The 13757-nt window shown below is 46.6% G+C and overlaps 1 pseudogene; it reads left to right on the top strand.

The window, feature by feature from the left end:
* Window positions 1–2704: 2704 nt before the first annotated feature.
* Window positions 2705–3907, top strand: LOC125517277 (annotated as a pseudogene).
* Window positions 3908–13757: the final 9850 nt, after the last annotated feature.

Raw genomic sequence — 13757 nt, forward strand, 5'->3', positions numbered from 1 at the left:
TCGCGCATGCTATGCGGGTGATATGATGATACCATGCCAAGTTTCAACATTTTCAGGATTCATTTTGTAGTGATTTTCAATTTCACGGTCATTTAGCTCTCTAAACAATTAGGTAAATGACCGAAAAAGAACAAATGATGTCAGAACATGTTAGAAATTGATGACGTCGCTTTAAATGCTGCATACTGAACACAAAAGAAGTCCGGAGTTTAAATAAGTTTAAAAAACATTGAAGTGGCCATGTAACAGATGAGTTCTCGTCCGAAACCCTGATACTCGGAAAGAGTTTGTCCAGTTTGTACGCGAAGTGCATACAGTTTTTGCCGTGACCCTCTCTACTCTTTCGCGCATGCTATGCGGGTGATATGATGATACCATGCCAAGTTTCAACATTTTCAGGATTCATTTTGTAGTGATTTTCAATTTCACGTTCATTTAGCTCTCTAAACAATTAGGTAAATGACCGAAAAACAACAAATGATGTCAGAACATGTTGGAAATTGATGACGTTGCTTTAAATGTTGCATACTAAACACAAAAGAAGTCCGGAGTTCAAAAGTTTAAAAAACATTGAAGTGGCCATGTAACAGATGAGTTCTCGTCCGAAACCCTGATACTCAGAAAGAGTATGTCCAGTTTGTACACTGAAGTGCGTCCAGTTTTTGCCGTGACCCTCTCTACTCTTTCGCGCATGCTATGCGGGTGATATGATGATACCATGCCAAGTTTCAACATTTTCAGGATTCATTTTGTAGTGATTTTCAATTTCACGGTCATTTGGCTCTCTAAACAATTAGGTAAATGACCGAAAAACAACAAATGATGTCAGAACATGTTGGAAATTGATGACGTCGCTTTAAATGCTGGATACTGAACACAAAAGAAGTCCGAGTTCAAATAAGTTTAAAAAACATTGAAGTGGGCATGTAACAGATGCGTTCTCGTCCGAAACCCTGATACTCGGAAAGAGTTTGTCCAGTTTGTACACGAAGTGCGTCCAGTTTTTGCCGTGACCCTCTCTACTCTTTCGCGCATGCTATGTGGGTGATATGATGATACCATGCCAAGTTTCAACATTTTCAGGATTCATTTTGTAGTGATTTTCAATTTCACGGTCATTTAGCTCTCTAAACAATTAGGTAAATGACCGAAAAACAACAAATGATGTCAGAACATGTTGGAAATTAATGAAGTCGCTTTAAATGCTGCATACTAAACACAAAAGAAGTCCGGAGTTCAAATAAGTTTAAAAAACATTGAATTGGCCTTGTAACAGATGAGTTCTTGTCCGAAACCCTGATACTCGGAAAGAGTATGTCTAGTTTGTACACGAAGTGCGTCCAGTTTTTGCGGTGATCTCTCTACTCTTTCGCGCATGCTATGCGGGTGATATGATGATACCATGCCAAGTTTCAACATTTTCAGGATTCATTTTGTAGTGATTTTCAATTTCACGGTCATTTAGCTCTCTAAACAATTAGGTAAATGACCGAAAAACAACAAATGATGTCAGAACATGTTGGAAATTGATGACGTTGCTTTAAATGCTGCATACTGAACACAAAAGAAGTCCGGAGTTTAAATAAGTTATTAAAATAAAAAAGAGGTGCAATGCTGGTTAATTTGCTTCAAGCCTTTCGGAATAGTGTAGACTGCACTGCACATAGCTCAGTGCAATCTATGCTATTCCGCAAGGCTTGAAGCTAATCAACATGTAGATGATCATTGCAACTCTTCGTCATTGTCTGTGCACTCACGGCTTAGAAACCGCTCATACTGCCTCTCTCTTGGCGAGGTGGGACTAAAAACAGCTTGCCATAACCTCAATAGTACCGGTTCGTGGTACGAACCGGCACTAAATGGTGATGGTGGGGCCATAGCCTGACCGCAGGCTGACACAGCCTCTTTAGTACCGGTTCGTGGCATGAACCGGTACTAAAGGTTCGCCACGAACCGGTACTATTGATCGCCGCCACGAACCGGCACTAATGTACACATTAGTGCCGGCTCTAATTCAAACCGGCACTAATGTGCTTCACGTTTGACCGTTTTTCTACTAGTGGCATGTCCATCCACCGCGAGCGGCAGGGATAGCTTGTTGTAGTACTATAAGCAAAAGCATGTCCTCGTTTGCGAGGCACCGCGCGCATGGGTGGGGGAGAAGGCGTGTAGTAGTAAAATCAAGCTTCTCCTCGTTGTATGAGTTGACGCTGAAAGACCCGTAGTGTACAATACTCCATTTGATGCAACCTCTAACATTTACCCCACCACAAATTAAAATATATATATATCCCTATCTTGAACAAATGAGCGTGAAAACTAGAATCACCAGGATGACAGGTAGGGCCAAAAAATTATTTTAATCAAAAAAATAGAGCATGGAGCCCACCCCAACGATTTTAGTCTTACAGGCATGGTACACGCTATCCTAGACTACTCTACACATGAAACTACCACACGAGCGTCCGGGCTGCGCTTGGCTCTTCGCCTCTTCGGGAGTACTACTGTAGTGGAGGACTACTACAGTATGCTTCTGGCCATCTGACACTGATTGAACTGCTGCATGTGCACCGCGTACGGGTGGGAGAGCGTGTAGCGAACGAAAAAGCTTCTCCTAGTTCTGCCAGCCACCACGCAAATGGGCGAGGGAGGGAGGCAGCTTCATTGACTTACTGGTCGTGCCTTTGTGTCCATGATAGGTGGGCCCAACAGGTCGGTGGCCCACCTGTCATGCAGCCAAAGGCAGGTGCGGTTAGGGCGAGAGGGTGTTGTAGTAATCAAACTTCTCGGTCTTGTACGAGTTAACGCGACACATCAAAGCACTGCACTCGATATATTTCAATAATTTGCTTTTACCGATGTGTTAATTACAATGCATGCATGCATGCCGTGACTCTCCTTTTGGTACTTGCATGTGTTGATTTAATGCACCTTGAAGTAGTATGAATATGTGACGGTAAAGCTTTGTAATGCCCCGGCCCTAATAAAGAGAGAGATGGTTTTGCACGAGGAGGGTGAGATCATGCAGACAGAACAGGACCCGACGATGGAGCCCTCTATGGTCTCGATCGACCTCACCTTGCTCCACTACCCCTTGTGCCTGCGCCCCTTGAAGCCTCTTGTGTATGAGGTTCGAATACACCTCGTCCGTTTGGCTAATCGAGCAAGGTGTAGGTTTCTTGATTGATGTGTTGTTCGATTGATTTGTGCAGTGCAAGGGAGGGCACCTGGCTTGCGCAGACTGCCGCGTTGAGCGCCCCGGGAACCAGCGCCAGTGCTAGAAGTGCGAGCGCGGCGGTGGCTTCGACGTGCGGAACACGGCGGTGGACGTCGTCCTCTCCTCGATAAGGGTGGAGTGCCCGCACGAAGGCTGTGGGCTCTACGTCACTTACCACAAGCTCGCCGATCACTAGAGCATGTGTCCGCTCGTGCCCTGCAAATGCCCCGTGCCTGTCTGCGGCTACGAAGGCCCTCCATCGGTGTTCTCCCACCACATCAGCACCGTGCATCCCATGCCCGTGCATAGGATCCAGTACGGCAAGGCGCTCCAGCTGCAAGTGCCACTGTCGGAGCCACAGCTCTTGCCGTTCGCGGAGGAGGACGACCATGCGTTTTTTGGGTAGGCGGCGTGCTCGACATTGGCGCACCTATCGCCGTGTCGGTCGTCTACATTAGATCGAGGGCGTCCCCACTGCCGCAGTACGTGGCCAAGCTGTGGGCGAACAGCCCGCCGAGGGAGCCCAAAGGCAGGACTGACGCCGTAATGGTGGAAATGGAGGTGACAAGAAGCAGGGATCCTGGTGACGTCACCGTGCCGGAGCTAACCTACTTCATAGTTCCGCCCATGCTGTTGGCCGGGGCTAAGCTGGTGTCCCTCCAGATTCAGATTGACAAGCTCATGTCCTAAATGATTCTACAGTGCCTTCTGTTTATCTTAGTAATATGCTAATATAGGGGTTAGCTTAGTCTACTTTAGATTAAGAGATGGTGGGTTTTGTTGGCGATGCAGCAATTACCTCAACATCACATCAAAACAGTTGAATGGATATTTTGTGTTTGTTGGATATAAAGATCCTTTGGGTAAGAAATAACATCTTATATGCTTTTTTTGAAAAGGAATAGAGATACCAGTATAATTTTTGTTGACATGCACTAATATTTTCGAAACGGACGTCGGGCTATAGCTAGAAGGGCGGTTGGGACACGGCATCGGCCCATACCGCGGTGACCCCCGATTGGGACGCACCGACTGTGGATTTTCTCCCTCGCCGATGTCGACCGTGTCTACGCAGAACATTGTTCCCTTCCCCCAGCTACGGGATCAGGCCGGATATGTGACCAGCGGTATGGCCACCGTCATTCTATGCTTATGAAGAGAGCAACCCAAGCAAGTAGGCTTGTAGCTTAGGCTCCTGCTAGTGTATATATAGTGGTTTTCTTTTTATCTCCATATCAACCATTTTATATTGTGTACGTTTTATTGAAGTGTGCAATGATGGATGCGTCTTCCGACTAACTTACTATGTGATTTGAATGCTCCTTTAGTGGCCCCTACACATACTCCCCCTACGTGTATGCAACAGTCACACGTACACATGAACGCAAAAATGCGCACGACGCCCTAATGCATGCAAGTCCGAGCACACGATGGAACACACACGGTCACGCTCAAGTGCTCAACCTACACGTGCATGCACACACATACTCAGCCAGGGTGAGCTAGTGACCGTATAAACACCGGAAAATGTATATCTTGAGAGGAATGAGCATATTATGAAGTCCACTGACCGTATTTTTACAAATATACAGTGACAGACAGTGTATTTATCTCGTTTGAAATTAAGCCATATTAACCGTAGAGGAGGTAGGATGGAACAGCATTACTTCGTTGTGTCCCATCAAGTTGCGGAATGAGGAGAAGCTTGCAGGACGGGAGAAGCTTGCGCACGGTGGCTCGCAGGACAAGGAGAAACTTTTGACTAATGCAAGCTCTCCTTCACTCAGGCAGTGGACGTGCAATAGTTAATTTGGTGTCAGATTGCCAGAAGCATACACTGTACTAGTACTATTATTGTTGCACTTCCCGAAGAAGAGAACGGCCAAGAGCAAAGTTTACTAGTGCTAGTACTACTAATATAGTCTATAGAGGTATGTACTATACTAGTACTAGGAACCGAATGGAGGAGCGTCTGCACTCTTATTATATTTTGAAAATGTGATAAAGCAATCTTCAACACATTTGGTTCTCTTCGAGGGTTCTCGCATTTGATAATGGAAGTTAATTGCATGGAACACTCGCCACAATTCTCGCTTAATTCTGGCTCATATCCTATTACAAATAGGAGCGCTCGGTAATATTTCCTCTTTTTTTTGTTATTCAGCACGTAAAAAGGTCAGCAAAACTTGCGGAGTATCTTTGTGCGAACCGTGCTTGCTGCACTTTGAATGTGGCCGAGAGCTAGCTTGAAGAAACACCTCGCTTCCTACTTCTTTTTTTGCGGGGTACCTCACTTCCTAGTGAACAGTGTCTTAGCTGATCATCCTAAGAATGCTTATATATGAATAAAGCTCTCTCATTGTAACACCCTCGATGCGACTATATCTCCCACGTGTCGAGGCATGACTTAGAGGCATAATCGCATTGAAGGCATATGTCGCAAGTTAGGCAATCTTCACAACATCCCATGTAATATAGGAGATAACATAGTTGGCTTACACTCGCCATGTCAATCAAGTACATAAATAACATTACATCATCCAAACACTCATGGCCCGACTACGGCGCCAAAATAAAAGAGAACCCAACATGCGACACGGTCCCAATCAACCCCAACTAGGCACCACTACTGATCATCGGGAAAGGAAACATAGTAACGTTGAGAGTCTTCGTCGAACTCCCACTTGAGCTCAAGCGCGTCTCCTGGAGCGGAATCATCAGGCCCTGCATCTAGTGTAATAGTAATCTGTGAGCCACAGGGATTCAGCAATCTCGCACCCTCGCGATCAAGACTATTTAAGCTTATAGGTATGGCAAGGTAAATATGTGGAGCTGCAGCAAGCGACTAGAAAGTATGGTGGCTAACTTATTCGCAAAAGAGAGCGAGAAGAGGAGGCAAAGCGCGAGCGAGAAACTAGAGAACAACCTGCGCAAACATTACTCCAACACCGTGTCCACTTCCCGGACTCCGCCGAGAAGAGGCCATCACGGTAACACACTCAGTTGATTCATTTTAATTAAGTTAAGGTTCAAGTTATCTACAACCAGACATTAACAAATTCCCATCTTCCCATAACAGCGGGCACGGCTTTCGAAAGTTCAAATCCCTGCAGGGGAGTCCCAACTTAGCCCATGACAAGCTCTCACGGTCAACGAAGGAATAGACCTCCTCCCAAGACGTTTCGATCAGACTCGGTATCTCGGTTCTTCAAGACACTTCGACAGGTTAAAACAAGACCAGCAACACCGCCCGAATGTGCCGACAAATCCCGATAGGAGCTGCACATATCTCTTTCTCAGGGCACACTCAGATTGTCCAAACTTCCAGTAGGTCAGCCCAGAGTTGCCCCTGGTAGCCACCGGCGGCTGACGGTTTGGACCAACACTCAGAGGAGCACTGGCCCAGGGGGGTTAAAATAATGATGACCCTTGAGTCTGCAGAACCCAAGGGAAAGAAAAGGCTAGGTGGCAAATGGTAAAACAATGTTGGGTATTGCTGGAAAAAGCTTTAATCAAGGCGAACTATCAAGGGGTTCCCATTATAACCCAACCGCGTAAGGAACCCAAAATTCGGGAACATAACACCGATATGACGGAAACTAGGGCGGTAAGAGTGGAACAAAACACTAGGCGAGAGGCCGAGCCTTCCACCCTTTACCAAGTATATAGAGGCATTAAGATAACATAGCAATATAATGATATCCCAACAAGTAAATAAATGTTCCAACAAGGAACGGCCTTCAATCTTCACCTGCAACTAGCAACGCTATAAGAGGGGCTGAGCAAAGCGGTAACATAGCCAATCAACGGTTTGCTAGGACATGGTTGGTTAGAGGTTTTACATGGCAATTTGGGAGGCTTGCAAACAAGTGGTAGGCATCGTAGCATTGGCAAAGCAAAAGAGCGAGCAATCTAGCATAGCAAAGATTGTAGTGATTTCGAGGGTATGATCATCTTGCCTCCACAGTTGTCAGAGTTGACTGGATCCTCGAAAGCAAACTCAACGGGCTCCTCGTTAGCGAACTCGTCTCCCGGCTCTACCCAACAAGACAAACAAGCAACAAGGACACAATCAACCACGTGCAAGGACCAAACAAGATGATGCAACGATGATATGCTATGCGGGATGCGATGCGGGATGCAAAATGCAAGATATGACAGGAAATGCAAGAACCTGGCCTCAACATGGAAATCCAAGTGTGCCACTGGAAAATATGAGATGAAATCGCTTGAAAACTATATAAAGAACACCGGAATCGGAGTTACGGTTTGGAAATGGCAAGCGATTCGAATAAGACACCGGTCCACGATTTACAGCAAGTAGCCATCTAAATGCAATGAGATGAACATGCTAAAGCACCCAAACATGACAAAAAAATACATGGCAGGGATGCATTCAAGATGCTTAACAAAAGTCTAGCACTGAGCTATGGCCAATTCATCCATTAACAGGTTCAAACAAGCATGGCAAAAATGCATATGGCAAAGAGATCTCAGACTTAGTGAAATTAACACTTGTCTGGAATTTCAGATCATGTAGCACTCTTCGGAGCAACAAAACTACATGTTACAGGACCTGAACATGGCAAAGTAAAGCATCGCATGGAGCTACTCAAAGAGCTTAACAAAAGTCCCTTAGTGACCTTGAGCCAAAAAGGAACATAAAATACAATTGCAAGCATGTGAACATAGCAAAAACATAATCAGTTTTCAGACTTAGTGAAAACTGACACATGCTGAAACATAACTCAAGTAGGCATGTTTACGAGCTCGATGCACTCACTACAGAGGAAGTCATGACAAGCTAGGCATACATCCATCAAAAAGGCATAAAATTCAAGCTAGACATGGCAAGAACAATAACATAGCATGCACGGATCAACTACAACATCATCGGCAAAATTGAAAACAAGTTGACCATCTGCCCAGATTCACAAAGTACCAAAAGTAGAGCTCGATTGACTCAAGCTAGGCTGCTCCATAATTGCAAACAAAGACATGGATGGATAGAGCACTACAATATTAACAAAACATCCTTACTGATCATCCTCAAAAGAGGCACGGATCACTAGGAAACAACATGAACATATGGCATCATGAGATAAACAGCTCAAGGACTTGGTGGAATTGCTAAGTCCCTGAAATCAGAATTAACAAGTGCAACACGTTGCAAGCTTGTGCTAGTCACCACACACATCACAAAAATACATGGGTTGCACCTCTGGAAAGATGACAAAACCCTTAACAAAACATATGTAGAGCATCAGGGCATATCATGCACTCATTAATCATGGCAAAAATGACAAAAGTCTAAATGGAGTAGCAGATCTGACAATTATCTCAAGTAGCCTCCTTCTAACAACATTTCGGGCATCAAGATGAGCTCAAATGAAAATGATGCAATGGAATGAAATGATGTACTCTCTGAGATGAACATTTTGTTATGCTGTCTGCATGAATCGGAGCTACGGATGCAAAGTTACGGAGCTATGAAAATGAGCACTTGGATCTGGAATAATTCCGGGGACTTGGAAAAAAATCAAACCCGAGATCTAGGGTTCCTCGGCGCGCGAACCGAGGCGCCGACGCTGCACTGTTCACCGGCGAGGACTGAAACTCCGGCGAGGCCGGCTCGTCGGCGGGGAGACGAGGGAGAGACGAGGCCGGGCGGCGCGGCCGGGCAGCGGCCGGCGACGCGTCGGGCGGCGGGGCGGCGCTGCGGAGCTTTGGGCGGAGAGGCGGCGGCGGCCGGGCGGCGAGCGGCGGCAGGGAGCGGCCGGGCGGCGGGGAGCTTCGGCCGGGCGGGGTCGGGCGCGAGGAGGCGGGTGGCGGCGGCTGGGCCCGTGGGGGCCGGGGACGGGCCCAAGCGGGCCGCGCGCGGCTGAGGCGGCGAAGTGGTCCGGGGGCGCCACGTGGCAGCTCCCGGTTTGTGGCGGCGGAAGCGTCCGGCCCGGACGGACATGTCCGGCTGGCGCGGAGGCGATTTTTAGGGTTTGAGGACGAGGGGGATCCGGAATTTCGGGGAGAGACCTTTATATAGGCATAGAGGGAGCTAGGAGAGTCCAAATGAGGTGCGGTTTCGGCCATGCGATCATGATCGAACGCTCTAGATGATGGAGCAGAGTTAGGTGGGTTTTGGGACAAATTGGAGGTGTGTTGGGCTGCAACACACACGAGGCCTTTTCGGTCCCTCGATTAACCGTTGGAGTATCAAACGAAATCCAAATGATACGAAACTTGACAGGAGGTCTACCGGTAGTAAACCAAGGCCGCTTGGCAAATCTCGATCCAATCCGGAAATGTTTAAACCCCACACACGAAAGAAAGGTAGAATTGACCACCGGAGGATAATGAAGCGCCGGAATGCAAAACGGACAACGGGGAAAATGCTCGAATGCATGAGACGAACACGTATGCAAATGCAATGCACATGATGACATGATATGAGATGCATGAGAACGATAACAACACACAGAGACAAAGACCCGAACCCAAGAAAATAAATTAACTTAACGCCGAAATGGCAAGAGTTGGAGTAAAAATTGTGAAAGTTACATCCGGGGTGTTACAACACTCCACCACTACGAAAGGATCTCATCCCGAGATCTAGGACTGAAAGAACGCCGGGTACTCAGAACGGAGGTGATCCTCGCGTTCCCAGGTAGCTTCACGGTCGGAATGGTCTGACCACTTGACTTTGAGAAATTTGATTGACTTGTTGCGACTCTTGCGTTCAGTCTCTTCAAGAATAGCAACTGGGTGCTCACGATAAGAGAGATCTTCTTGGAGCTCAATGTCCTCGAAGTTGACAGTGCGGTCAGGAGTCTTGAAGCACTTTCGAAGCTGAGAGACATGGAACACGTCATGAACATTTGCAAAGTTTGAAGGAAGCTCGAGTTGATAGGCGAGGTCGCCTCTCTTGCTGACAATCTTGAAAGGTCCCACGTATCTGGGGGCAAGCTTCCCTTTGATACCGAAGCGACGAGTACCTTTCATAGGAGAGACACGGAGGTAAACATGATCTCCGATCTCAAAGGCCAAATCACGGTGCTTACTATCATAGTAGCTCTTCTGACGGGATTGGGCTGCTTTGAGGTTATCACGAATGACTTTGCACATTTCCTCTGCCTCTGTGATTAAGTCATTACCCAAAAGCTGACGTTCACTAGTTTCAGACCAGTTGAGAGGGGTACGGCACTTCCTGCCATATAGAATTTCAAATGGGGCCTTGCCCGAACTTGCTTGAAAACTGTTGTTGTAGGAGAATTCAGCATAAGGAAGGCAATCCTCCCACTTCATGCCGAAGGAGATCACACAAGCCCTGAGCATATCTTCAAGAATCTGGTTGACACGCTCGACTTGACCGCTAGTTTGAGGATGGAAAGCTGTGCTGAAGCGAATGTTGGTGCCCATGGCCTTCTGGAAAGAATCCAAAAACTTCACGGTAAAGATGCTGCCATGGTCTGAGGAGATCACTTGTGGAATACCATGCAGAGAGACAATACGAGAGGTATAGAGTTCCGCCAATTGAGCTGCAATGATCGACTCTTTGATAGGAAGAAAATGAGCCACTTTGGTGAGTTTGTCGATGACAACGAATATAGCATCATTGCCACGATTGGACTTTGGAAACCCAGTCACGAAGTCCATTTCAATGTGGTCAAACTTCCATTCTGGAATGGCAAGAGGTTGGAGGAGACCTGTTGGCCTTTGGTGTTCTGTCTTCACTCTTCTGCAGACATCACATTCATTCACGAATTGAGCAATCTCGTGCTTCATTCGAGTCCACCAATAAGCCTGCTTGAGGTCCTGATACATCTTCGTGCTCCCAGGGTGGATGGAGAGGAGAGAATTGTGAGCCTCGTTCATGATCACTTTACGGAGGTCACCTTTGGGAACAACAATACGATCCTCGAAGAAGAGAGTGTCCTTGTCATCAAGGCGGTAGCACTTGTACTTGGGTTGACTCTTGGCAATTACAATCTTCACCTTTTTCACCATAGCATCAAGAAGCTGGGCTTGGCGAATCTGGTCTTCCAAGGTAGGAGAGACTTGAAGGTTGGCGAGGAAACCTTGAGGAACAACTTGTAGATTAAGTTTGCGGAAAGCTTCACAAAGCTCGGATTGATAAGGCTTAAGAATCAGACTGTTGCAGTAAGCTTTTATGCTCAAAGAGTCAGCAATCACATTGGCCTTGCCTAGAGTATACTCAATACTCGGATTATACTCTTGAATCATTTCGACCCATCGAGTTTGCCTTAGGTTGAGATTAGGCTGAGTGAAGATGTACTTGAGACTCTTGTGATCAGTGAAAATGTCCACTTTTCTTCCCAATAGAAGATGTCTCCAAGTCAAAAGATCATGCACAACTGCCGCCAACTCGAGATCATGAGTGGGGTAGTTCTTCTCATTAGGCTTCAACTGGCGAGAAGTATAAGCAACAACTTTATTCTCTTGCATCAATACTGCGCCAAGACCTTGGAGAAAGGCATCACAAAAGACCTCGTACGGCTTGGATTCATCAGGCGGAGTCAGAACTGGAGCAGTGATCAATTTCTCTTTCAAAGTGTTGAAAGCAATGTCACACTCTGTAGACCAAACGTACTTGACGTGCTTCTGGAGAAGATTTGAGAGAGGCTTCGTGATCTTAGAAAAGTTTTCAACGAATCTTCGGCAATAGCTTGCGAGACCGAGGAAGCTACGGAGTTGCTTCACGTTCTGAGGAGGTTCCCAATTCACAATTGCAGACACCTTCTCAGGATTCACGGCAATGCCCTTGGCAGAGATGATATGACCAAGATAAAGAACCTCATCGAGCCAAAATTCACACTTGGAGAACTTGGCGTAGAACTGATGTTCCCTGAGCTTATCGAGTACCAAACGCAAGTGCTTGGCATGATCTTCCTTGTTCTTTGAGAAAACCAGAATGTCGTCGAGATAGACCAAAATGAAGTCATTGGTGTAGGCGTTGAAGATGAAGTTCATCATGCGAGAGAACGTCGGAGGAGCGTTGACGAGACCAAAAGACATGACAGTGTATTCATATGAACCATAGCTTGTCCTGAAAGCCGTCTTGGGAATATCTTGCTCACGAATTCGAATCTGATGATAGCCCATACGGAGATCAAGCTTGGAGAATACTTGGGAACCCTTGAGTTGTTCGAACAGCTCATTGATGTTGGGAAGTGGATATTTGTTCTTGATGGTCTTCTTATTCAATGGACGGTAATCAACACAAAGTCGGTCCGTTCCATCCTTCTTCTTCACAAAAAGAACACCACAACCCCACAGAGAAGAACTAGGCCGGATGAGACCCATTTTCTCTTGAATATCGAGTTGCTTCTTCAGCTCCTTCAACTCTTCAGGTCCGAGCTTGTAAGGACGTTTGCACACAGGTTCCGTGCCAGGCTCAAGATCAATAACGAATTCAACTGGCCGGTGCGGAGGCATTCCTGGAAGCTCTTCTGGAAAGACGTCTTGATATTCGCAAACGTCTGGAATTTGAGAGATGGCATCCAATTCACCCTTCTCATTGTGAGAAAATAGACGGATGGTATCATCACGAGCGGCAAAGACAATTACATCCTCAGACGAATGAGTCAATTGAATCTGCCTGGCTGCATAATCAAGCTGAGCCTTGTGCTTAGAAAGCCAATCCATTCCGAGAATAAGATCAATATCCGAGTTACCAAGAACCATTGGAGAAGCCAGAAACTTGAAATCACCCATCATGATAGAAATATCCGGAAATCTCGTGGTTAGCGAGCAAACATTTACCCGGAGAGACAACTGCTAACGGTTTATGCATAACTTGGGAAGTCAACTCATGCTTAGATGCAAAAGGTTTCGAGATGAAGCAATGCGATGCACCAGTGTCAAAAAGAACTTTTGCGGGAACATCGTTAACAGGAAGGTTACCCATGATCACATCTGACGAGTCCTCTGCCTGAGCTGCATTCATCAAATTGACCTTGGCGTGCTTGGGGTTATGCTTGACCACAACTGTACTTGCCGATCTCATAGGAGGAGGAGGAGGAGGAAGACGCCTATGGTTGAAACACTAGTTGGCATAGTGACCCTTCTATTGGCACTTGTGGCACGTGACCTCTGAAAGCGGACGGTGATACGGAGCACTCAATGTTGGAGGTTGAGACGAAGTCTTGTTCTGAAAGCCAGGGTTGGGTGGGTGGGAAGATCCACAGCCACCTTTGCTCTTCTGCTGATACGGCTGACGGAACGGAAGAGGAGGAAGCCAATACTTCTACTGCTTGGCCACTTGAGTAGAGGAAGAAGGAGTAACATCTCTGACTTGCTTCTTGGAAGCATCACACCTCAACTGAGCAGCCTCTTGCTTCAATGCCATGTTGTAGAACTCATCGTACCTCAAGGGCTCAAAGAGAACAAGAGCTAGCTGAATTTCTTCTCTGAGACCACCCCTGAACTGATATATAATGCTCTTCTCATCAAGGACGTCCTGCTTGGCAAAGCGGGCGAGCTTCTGGAACAACTTGTTGTAGTCATAGACAGACAAAGAGCCTTG

Source organism: Triticum urartu, chromosome 6 (genome assembly GCF_003073215.2).
Source record: "Triticum urartu cultivar G1812 chromosome 6, Tu2.1, whole genome shotgun sequence".
Lineage (NCBI taxonomy): Eukaryota > Viridiplantae > Streptophyta > Magnoliopsida > Poales > Poaceae > Triticum > Triticum urartu.